This window comes from Lissotriton helveticus, assembly GCF_964261635.1.
Source record: "Lissotriton helveticus chromosome 1_1 unlocalized genomic scaffold, aLisHel1.1 SUPER_1_unloc_2, whole genome shotgun sequence".
Taxonomy (NCBI): Eukaryota; Metazoa; Chordata; class Amphibia; order Caudata; family Salamandridae; genus Lissotriton; species Lissotriton helveticus.
Window position 1 is genome coordinate 3380767 of NW_027611659.1, and position 11734 is coordinate 3392500.

Consider the following 11734-nt stretch of genomic DNA (forward strand, 5'->3'; position numbering starts at 1 on the left):
ATGCCCTGGAGACCCAAACCCCTCCTAAAAAACAGTATCCATTCATGTGATGTGACAGAATTGTCAGAAAGACTGATAACCACGGTTTAAAAGAGTGTGCTTTTGTCTACGTCTCAAGTGATTGTTAGAGAGAAGACATTGTTTGAAAAATCGATTTGTAAATGCTCTTTCTCAAGTGTCATTACAGCAAAGACGCTGGATTATTCTTTCCAATACCAAAACATTATCCCCCACCAACTCTGTCTCTATGGTTGATCTGAGTAGTTTCAAAGTGTCCTGGACCGCCAAAGTTGAACATGTACCTGCCTTAGCCTTAGAACGGCGAAGCATGTTCTGGCACACAGTTTAGAAGGGGACAGTGCTATGTATTACTAATTCATAAAACCATCCTGGCCTGCCCTTACCACCTGTCATTACTTGTATGAACAAATATACTTAAACAGCAAATACTAGATCCCAGAGACCTTATCAGGGCTTTCAAAACTCCTAAATGGAATCTGATAAATTGGAGTCCCAAAATGAGTTTATTTCAACTTGAGAGAACTCACCCAGGCATAACTTGGAGAAGTTGAATCCATCTCACTAAATACAAGGAGCCCCTCTGTGAAAGCTTATAAAACAGGTTAGACAGGCTGCCTTTAAAAGTAGGAAAATAATCTCTAGATTAAGAGCATCTGCAGTGTATTTTAGAAGTTTATGTTGATTGTAACATAAACAAGTACAAACGCTGGAATCAGATACAGTCTTAATATGGGCGGTGTCCAGGAGCAAACCCAACATGAAGACTCACATAACTCGAATAAGAGTAATGGATGTGAGAACAGCTTTAGCTCTCAATCCCACCCCACTAAACACGAGAGAACTCACACTGGACAAAAACCTTATCAGTGTCCAGAATGCCAGAAATGCTTCACTCACAAATCCTCTCTCATTCAACATGTGAGAATCCACACTGGGCACAAAAAGTATCAGTGCACTGAATGCCAGAAAAGCTTCAGTCTGAAAGGTCATCTCACTAAACATGAGAGAACACACACTGGGGTAAAACCTTATCAGTGTACTGAATGCCAGAAAAGCTTCAGTCGGAAAGGTCTTCTCACTGAACATGAGAGAACACACACTGGGGTGAAACCGTATCAGTGCACTGAATGCCAGAAAAGATTCAGACTGAAAGGTCATCTCACTAAACATGAGAGAACACACACTGGGGTAAAACCGTATCAGTGCACTGAATGCCAGAAAAGCTTCAGTCGGAAAGGTCATCTCACTCAACATGAGCGAACACACACTGGGCTAAAACCTTATCCGTGCACTGAATGCCAGAAAAGCTTCAGTCTGAAAGGTCATCTCAGTCAACATGAGAGAACTCACACTGGACAAAAACCTTACCAGTGCTCAGAGTGCCAAAAAAGATTCAGTCATAAGGCCAGTCTAATTTTTCATGAGAAAATCCACACTGGGCTAAATCCTTATCAATGCTCAGAGTGCCAACAAAGCTTCAGGCGGAAATTCTGTCTCATTAAACATGAGAGAACACACACTGGGCTAAAACCTTATCAGTGCACTGAATGCCAGACACGCTTCAGTCAGTTAGGTCACCTCACTCAACATAAGATAACACACACTGGCTACAAAGCTTACCAGTGCTCAGAGTGCAAAAAACGTTTCAGGTGTAAATTCCATCTCATTCGACATGAGAGAATTCACAGTGGGCAAAAACCTTATCACTGCACTGAATGTCAGAAAAGTTTCAGCCTGAAATATAGTCTAGCACTTCATGAGAGAACTCACACTGGTGAAAGACCTTATGAGTGCACTGAATGCCAGAAAAGCTTCAGTCAGAAAGGTAATCTCATGGAACATAAGCTAACACACACTAGGGACAAACCTTACCAGTGCTCAAAGTGCCCAAAAAGTTTCAGTTGGAAGGCCAGTCTTATTAAACATGAGGGAACCCACCCTGGGAAAAAACCTTATCAGTGCACTGAATGCCAGAAAAGCTTCAGTCAGAAAAGTAATCTGACTAAGCATGAGATAACACACACTGGGTACAAACCTTATCAGTGCTCAAAGTGCCCAAAAGATTTTATTTGTAAGGCCAGTCTCATTACACATGTGAGCGCTCACACTGGTGAAAGACCTTATCAGTGCACTGAATGCCAGAAAAGCTTCAGACAGCAAGGTCATCTCACTCAACATAAGAAAACACACACTGGGGACAAACCTTATCAGTGCTCTGAATGCCAGAAAACCTTTGCCTGGAAAACTAGTTTTGTTCAACATGTAAGAACTCACACTGGTGAAAGGCCATATCAGTGCACCGAATGCCAGAAAACCTTTGCCTGGAAAACTAGTTTTGCTCAACATAAGAAAACACACACGGGGGAAAAACCTTATCAGTGCTGAGAGTGCCAAAAAAGCTTTGCTTGTAAGATCCAGCTCATTCAACATCAGAGAATCCACACTGGTGAAAGACCTTATCAGTGCACTGAATACTAGAAAAGCTTCAGCAAAAAATCTACTCTTGCTCAACATGAGAGAACTCACACTAGACAAAACCTTGTATTGTCTAAATGCCAGGGAGGTGTCTGCAATTCAGTTTGATTCAACATGAGAGAACCCACAGCGAGAAAGAAAATTAACACTGCTCTAAATGTGATGAAAACTTCAGTTATAAATGTAGCCCATGTACATGAGAGAGTCAGTGTGGAAAAATAAAGGGTGCTCAGTGTCAACTCTGGGGAGGAGGTTTCAATATCGCATGACGTGGCCACAAAGACCTCAATCCATTAATTGTCCAACAAACCATGTACTGAGAAACGCACACTGCGAGGGATGGAAATGCTTGAATTAGGCTTATTTCTTTGTGCCTTACAAAAAGTTATACATGGAATTATTTGGAATTATGTTCTTAATAGTTACAATGATTTTTAAATGAAAAGTCTAAAATGTTATCATGAAGTAATTTTTTTAAAATTTTGTAAACAGTTTTTGAATCTATAAATAATTTTAATTTATCTTAATTTCCTATTGGGTTCTATGTTTAAGTCTCTGTCTCCAGTTTTCTAAGGGAGGGTTTTGCATTATCATTGGTTGGCTATGCGTGGGGCTGCACTTTCTATTGCTCAACTTTGACTATAGTAAGTTACATTTGTAAATTTTTGCCCCACCTCAGTTAAATGGCATAGAGACGCTCAGGTCTACATATTTTAGTATGTTTGCGCTCGTATTGCTAAATAGCTAAAAGTGGCAAAGTTACTCTGGGTGTATTCTTGCATGTATAGAGTACTCACAGGTGTAAGATACCTTTGTGAATAGCTCTCAAGGTGTCCATCTCGACTGAGTGTTTAATTTTTGTAGTAAAGCTAAAGTGGATGCAGGTACTTGGGCTGTTAGAGCAAATGGGAGGATTCTGCGCGAATACCAGAGCACTTGTCCGATGTTTTTGTTTGAAAAAGGAGCGGCAATGAATATCTTGCAGTAATTTTCCTGGACTTGCTACATCTCTCGCCTCCTGAGGACCTCTTGCAGCAGTGATTTGATACTGCAGTAGTAGGATCAGGTAATTTCTCCTTGTTCTTAAACATGTTATCATGACTTGCTTTTATATTTTCCCTTCTCTTCCTTTCACCTGATTTTGTTGTGTTTACTACCACATTGCAGTGAAATGTACTTTGCTGTTAAATGGTTCTGAGGTCTTATTCTTCATGTACATTTTTATACTATTAACAGTTGGTTTTCCTCACTGCACGGCTACAGTGTAGCCACAGAGAGCCCAAAACCTGAGATTTCTGCACCTTGATTTGCCTTTATTGGTATTCCACCTTTCCACCTGGATAATTGAGATATGGGTTAAATTGTTGATTGTCCTTTAACCCCTTCAGTGCTAATGACAAGGGTAACTCGTCATGGAGTTTCCATTGATTTCAATGGAAAGTCAATGGAAGTGCATCATGTGCCTTAGCAGCCAAGTGGTTAAACCTGCTGTGTTATACCTTGGCAGTCACAAGTGTCATGTTTGTACGGTCAGCGTGAGCTCTTGTACGCTGCTTGTTCTCACACAAAATTCTCTGCGTTGGTTTGGATCATCAACCTTGAACCATCTCCATAACCTGGAAACCCCAAAGACTTTGCAGGTGTTTTAATTGCCTGACATTTGGCGCGTTTTGATAGCCAAGAATTTGGGTTGACTTGATGACTTAACTCTTTTTTGTGTCAATTTTGCACTTCATGCCAGATCTGTGCATCTCGTCACATTCTCTGACTAGTTCTGCCCAAAACCTTGTATCAAAATCCAGTGCTAATCATCACCGGAGAATAGACTTAACAGTGCCAACTCGAGCATAGCTTGTGAGGTTAAGTACCTTTTTCTATGTCTGTTCAACAGTGTTTCAGTGCATCTTTTTTTTTTTAAACTAATTTATCTTTTTTGTAGTTTAGAATACATCACTATCAGTGTCTTTTATTTTTTTTAATTCTTTATATATTTATTTATAGAGTTTTATATGGGGCCAACTGATCCTTGGGTATCAGAGCGCTTTACAGTTACATGAGGTAGGTTTGAGATACAGCTTGCATAGCAGCATTAACATATATATATAATATTCATGCATGACTCTCTTCTCGGTTTCAAATAACACTTTTTGGAACTGATTAGTGTTCAGTTTGTTGTGGAGGGAAGACGGACCTGCAGCACTCACCAGAAGTCATTACCACTTCTGTTTCTGTCCTGCGAGCAGGTTAGCAGTCAAGCTCTTTCTCATCTCGCTGCATATAAGGACCTCTCTCCTCTGCCCCTGCTTGATTGACAAAGCAAGGTAGATTGAGAAACATTGTTTGTTGTTTGCTGTATTTTAAAATATTTTAGTTGCACCTTTTTACCTTTATTTTCTCCTTCCCTGGTCCACCGCTGACTTTGTCAGTTTGTTGTGGAGGGAAGACGGACCTGCAGCATGCACCGGAAGTCATTACCACTTCCACGTCATCTTGGCAAGAGGGTTGATTGGCTACCAAGGTATAATAGGATGTTTTTTCGTACGTGCAGCGGGCGCGCCGGCGGTATGCCGAAGGCGTGCCAAAGGCAAGCCCGCCCATGCCTGGACCGGGCCTAGTGCCATCCACCCTGGTCCGCCCGGCTAAATAAACAACAACAAGCCATTTATATACTCCCTTGAGCAATTTAAAAACATTAGAGCTCATGGAAACTTACCTACCATTTTCCATACCTCAGACCACAGAGCTCTAATATATCCATTTACGCCATGCCAGCCAAACTGCTTTGCTCCCACACCTATTCATAAATCATCCTCTTCCACAGGAAAAACCATACATGCGGCCTTGATAAATGCCTGCTTCCTTCCCAAACATGAATATGATATTCAAGACTTCATTGAGAATTTCAAATTGGATATTCTTATGATAACGGAGGCATGGGGCGATGCAACTGCTGGACCTGATTTCCATACAGCAACCCCAGATAGATACTCAGTCCTCAGACACGATAGACAAGGAAAAAAAGGAGGAGGCCTGGCTATATTATATAGGAATAGCTACTTCCTTAAATCAGAACTAGTTCCATCAAAATTGTGTGAAGCTTGTTGCTTCACCATTTCAATTCCACAACTACCCCTTTCAAAGGCATTCTCCTTCATCGCCCCCCAGGGTCGCGTTCGCAATTCCTGGTCTCCTTAGATACCCCATTAGAATCAGTTGCAGGTGAGAATAACTACTCTATTTTAGGAGATTTCAATTTTCACTTGGAAGCACAAGGGGATCAAGATACAATAGCATTAAAGGCCGAATTAGAGGCAGTAGGCCTTTCACAGTTGGTTACTCTCCCTACCCACAATGCGGGACATATTCTTGATGGAATTTTCTCTAATAAGCAAAACCTGACTGTAGGAAATATTATGCCGTTACCCTGGACTGACCATCACGCAGTATTTTTTGACATCCACTATATAAATAGTCAGGCTGCCTGTTCTACCACCATACTCCCTAAACAGTTTAAAGCATGGAGCAACATTGACTCCCTTTAATTTCACACCTCGTTGCTCACCAATCAACCAGATTTTTCCTCGATGGACCCTGACTTAGGAGCCGTCGCTTATACTAATTGGATAAAAGATGCTGTTGATAAGGCGGTTCCGACCAAACAGAGATCTAATAATAGAAGCACGCCTTCTGCTCCATGGTTTAATGAATCCCTTAGTTGTGAAAAACAAAAATGTCAAAATTTAGAACGCAGCTGGCATTTGAATTATGACCCCTCCAAAAAATCAATCTATAAACAATCTCTTGACATTTACAAACGTCTTTTAATCACAGCTAAAAGCCAATTTTAAGTTCACCAGATCAACTCTGCAAAAACTCTGCTAAACAACTATATCAAGTGGTAACTAAACTTGCAGGGCAGGGTTCATCCCCCCTACCATTCCGCAATTTGTTGGCAACATATTTCCAAGAGAAAGTATTTTCCATCTATAATGAATTTGCTAACAGCAAACTTTCCTCCACACCCTTAGTGGACTCTAATGACCCTAGTACCTCCTCTCTCCATAAAAGAGATAGCATCCCCCTGGTCGTCCAAGCCCCAACCTTAGTGGATTTTAATGAGTCTAGCAAAGCCACTCCCCCAGGTGTCCAGACCCCAACCTTCGACGAATTCACCTTAGTGACTGCCGACATCATTCTGCCCCTCATATCATCATCAAAATCAGAATCCCCTGAGGATCCATGCCCCCTACTATCCTCAAGCTTGACTTGGATATCATTGGAACCAATCTGGCAACCATAATCAACTCGATGTTTAAAACTGGAATCTTCCCTATCTCATGGAGGAGTGTGGCTCACTGATTAGAGCGGCAGACCCTGAGGCAGAGGTCTGGCCCGGGACCAGGGTTCAATTCCTGACGTGGCAGGGTCCTGAGCCCAAAATGTCCACGGACTCGATAATTCTCGCCTCGGTGCCTATTCTAATCATGGGGTCCCACGCTGCAACTCTGGGCAATAGTTGCTTAATCTCCACTACGGAGGCCCACCCGCTGCGGGATGCCAGGCTTTCACCCTGGGAATATCCAGTAGGGGTTATCTCACAGGGAAAAGCCAGGACGGGTTCCCAAGGCAAGCGCCTTGATGCCTTCGGGTGATACGTGCGCTATATAAGTCGCAATACATGGAAAAAGACTATTATCAAGCCTCTTATCAAAAAACCTAACCTAGATCCAGCTGAAACATCTACAGATCGATTTCTTCCTTGCCCCTCCCAGCAAAATTGCCAAGAAGGTAATGAACAGTCAACTAACCCAGTTCATCGAGCAAAATCATCTACTGTATGATACACAATTCGGTTTCAGAAAGAGACATGGCACAGAAACCGCACTTATCAAAGCCTCAGACGAAATTAGGAAAATAATGGATAACGGAGGAGCTATGGTTCTTGTCCTGCTCGACCTTTCAGCAGCATTTGACACGGTCTATCATGCCACTCTGATCGACCGTGTCACTACATTAGGAATTGGACAGAGAGTTAGGTCTCTGCTAGTGTTGTGGTTGTCAGAAGCACAAAATGTAGAAATGCCACTAACCTTATTATAGCAGCCAGCAGGAACGATGCCGTGGAGAATAGCCTCCTTTTTCCCCTAAGCACTACCCCCACAATGTAAATAACCACACTAGTGAAGGGAGCACACAGGGGAAAAGGGAAGGGGACAAAATAATAAAAGCACCTCTTGTTGCTTCACAGGTCTGGTATGTATCGTCTATCCTTCTCTTATGGGTAGTACTGTGATAGAGAAAAGAAGGAAGGTGTCAGAACAGGCATAAAATAAAGAATAGTGCAGCTATATGTAATATCAGCAAAACTCACAGAGATACAGCACTGACTTTTCTAATATCCAGGCCTTGAGAAGATAGACCAAACATAAATGAGTCTCAGTGTTTAAAAAACAAACACACCAATATAATCACAGTAACAAGTCTTTCAAGGAGTACAACAGAATAGCTGGCTGGTTAAAAATACACCGCTTTCTCAACACATGAAGGAAATCACGTTTTGCAGCATACACATACTGATGGTGAAAATAAACAGAGCAGGTCCGATCCGGGACCTTACACGGAGAAGAGAGCTAAATAAACAAAACACTCGGTAATGTCAAGTCAAAGTCAAGTCAAGTCAAAATATTTTATTGTATGATTAATTAGAATCTTTACAATCTTCCCATATAAAATAACTATACAAAGACAATCTATATCAATTAATATCAGTCAACCTTAAAATTCTGACATTTAAAATTTGGCAATAGTCAGCTTCTGTCAGCTAAATGAGCTTTTAGTCGATTATGGATGCAGTCCATGTGTACTGTTGGGATCCTTAGGAAGCAGGTAAAGGGCAGCTTTCTCCTGTTTTTTTTACCTGCTCCACTTGCCCTAACCGTTTTCTTACCTCTGCTAAGAATTTTACTCCCCGGCAGGCCAGAATTATGGAAGAACCCCCCAGCCAGGTTATCACTGCCTGTCTGCAAGTACGAATTTTCAGTTCATTAAAAGTGGGCTTCAAGTACCATTTCCTCAAAGCCATGAGTGCTGGGCAAGCACATAAAAAGTAAGATAAAGATTCCGTTTTGTATCCACATAGCCGACATTGCTCTGTTTGATAGCTGTATTTCCAGGATGGTAATAAATCTTTTGCAATGTGCTGTCCCATTCGGTACTCTATATAGTTCTTTTTTAAGTGTCCGCTAAAATGAGATAATAAATATGCTTGCGGCTTAAGTGATTTAAAAGAGTTGATGATAGTCCACCTGTGTTGACGTTTAGAGGTGGTGTTTTTATCCACCAAGAAGGATTTACTTTTTGCTGCCTTGTTGGCTGCTCTACTAATAGTTGCTTTATCTCCCCTGGTATCCCAAACTGTTTGTAGATCAACTCACTCAAGCAGATTTGCAAATACCTTCCACAGGAGTTCGGGGCTTCGTTTTTCACCTGCTGTTTCTTTTCTTCCCAGCATAGACTGTCCATGGTTTCTGGGTCGGCAGAGCGAAATTTTTGCCAAAGCTTCCTGAAGCTGCTCATACTTCGGAATTTCTGGTTTTGAAGGCCAAATTCGAGGCGCACTTGCGAGGGGGAGGCAGATTAAAAACAGCTTGATAGATCTTTGTCTGCAGGTCATTTAGCAGATCAGCCTCCTTGCCGCACCAAGTAACAAGGCAATAGGACAGGGTGGGCAGAATTTGAGCAGCTATTACCTTTAGGAGATGATTATAATTTGGGCAATCCAATTTTGCTTTTATTTGACGATATGCAAAAAGTTGCGATTGGGCTTTGGCTTTTAATGCCAATTTATGCTCCTTGTGTGTTAATCCTTGACCTATTGTGATACCAAGGTATTTGTATGACCGTTGCTCTTCCACCGTTGCGCTATTAGTCATCCATTTGTACTTGAATTTTTTTTATTCCACTAAGCGGACGACTTTCGTTTTTGCTTTATTTAATTCGAGTTTTTCTTGTACCAAGTACGCTGTTAGTATATTTATAGCTCTTTGTAGGCCTTTTGGTGTCTGACTTAGCACTACTTTGTCATCCCGATACTATATTATGTTAATCGGTACGTTGGCCAGAGACGGTGGGGGACATTCAGCGGCCTCCATAACTTTGCTTATGTCTGAGGGGAAAAGATTGAATAAACTAGGGGCTACCACACAACCTTGTTTTAAGCCTTGTTGTGTTGTAATACTCGAGGTTGTGCTGCTTCCATTTCCTAGTTTCACTCTGGCCCATGTGTTATTGTGCAGGGCGACTATTGCGTTTAATAGTTGACTCGGGAGTCCCCAGCTGTTTAGTTTTGACCACAGGCGCTCTCTGCTCACTCGGTCAAAAGCAGATTTTATGTCCACGAAACATGCATACAACCGAGATCCCTTTTTAACTGCATTTTCTGTTAAGAGCGCCAGAATAATTATGTTTGTTATGGTTCCTATCCCTTGCCTGAAGCCTGTTTGGAACTCAGGTGTTATTTTTGTGTCACCTATCCAGTCTTGTAGCTGTACTAGGATGCATGATGCATAAAGTTTAGCCTCCACGTCGAGTAACGATATCAACCTATAGTTTGCAGGGTTGCGGTGATCACCCTGTTTAAATATTGGGTGAATTATACTCCCTTTCCAAGAGGCAGGGACGTGTGTATGTTCGAATATATAGTTAAACAGAGGCGTTAAGGTCTCAGACCAAAAGTCTGGGTCGTTCTTAAACAGGGCGTTGGGGAGCCCATTTGGACCTGCTGCTCCTTCGGTCTTTAGTTTTAGTATTATGCCCCTCAATTGTTTTTTTAGAAATTAGAGGGTTCGTTCCATCGCCACTTTTTCCTTTGGCCCACTCTTTGTTTTCTTTATTTTCTAATCCCATGTTACCATTTCTCTTCCCCACTTCTGACTCCATCCCCCATGGACCTTCATGGTTACCTAGCTCTGTGTGGCAGTATAGATTTTGCACATGTTTAGCCCAGGTTTCTCCTCCGATCCCTGCCTCTTGTTGGAGATTTACTCCTTTATTCAGATTGTTTATTATACCCCAGAAGTCCCTGCTGTTTGGCAGTTTTCCCGCAGACAATAATTTATTCCAGATGGTTTCTTTGTGTGTGGTCTTGGCACCCCACAACATTTTCTTGTAAACTCTCCTTGCTTCCCTTAGTTTGCTTTTATCTGACGTTTTCCCCATTCTTTTTGCCTGCAGCTGTAATCTGACCTCTCTTGCGACCCTTCTTTTTTGAGCTCTTAGGTCCGTGTTCATCCATGGCTCCTTCTTGGCGTTATAAAGTCTTCGGTTCCCCGACTCTGCTGGAAATTTACTGATAAGGTCCCTAGTCAACTGCTCCCAGTTGGGAACTCGATCTTCCTCTAGCTGAGACCCTAGCTTTGTTGTGTAATCCTTTGCTGTCTCCAGGATATTTTTCAACACCACCCCACCCCCCAACGCCATTTTAATTTTTTTAGATTGAACTTTTCGGCATGTTGTAGTCGAGAATTCATTCTTTGTGCCAATGTTAGCGAGATGTTCGTTCTTGTAATTTGGGGGAAGTGATCGCTTTCGTTGCGTTGATTAATTAGAAATAATTCGATGCTGGGGAGTAAGACCTTGCTCTTGATTGTATATTTTATTATTGGTAAGGTACTCGGAGGCCGAGAGGAGAGCGCTCCATGCGCAGTCTTCCACTCTCGGTCTCTAACACGAAAATACCTTTATCTCCCCGATCGGGAGATGAAGCCCATGCCCGAGATTGTTCCAAGCTCCAGAGGCTTCATAGATTCCCCTTCCAAATTCAGGGGGGGGGGGGGGGGGGTCGAGGGGAGCCGAAGTTAAACCAAGGGCAATTCTCATCTGCCTTAATAACTTTATACTACGTGAGCAGTTATATGATTTGGCTCGCCCTGATCGTAAGCGTAAGGCTAAGGGTTGCACCTTTTTTGTTTGCCCTGACTACTGTCAGGCTACGGTCGAATTAAGATGGCATTTGCGCCAACTCATTCCACCTTTTCAAGGAAAAGGGACACAAGCCTTTTTATTAAACCCAGCGAAGCTTAAGGTTATCTCAAGAGACAAAACTTTATTCTTTTCATCAGCGATAAGGGCAAAGGAGTTCTTAGATACTCTTTAAGGAATAGTCCCACCGCTGTTGTTTTTGTCTTTCTGCAAGTCGCTTGTGCCTACTCTCTCTTGGTATGGTTTGATATGATGTGTC

At 42.1% G+C, this 11734-nt stretch overlaps 1 pseudogene; it reads left to right on the forward strand.

Moving 5' to 3' along the window:
- The first annotated feature begins 422 nt into the window (after positions 1-422).
- Positions 423-2691, forward strand: LOC144805722 (uncharacterized; annotated as a pseudogene).
- Positions 2692-11734: the final 9043 nt, after the last annotated feature.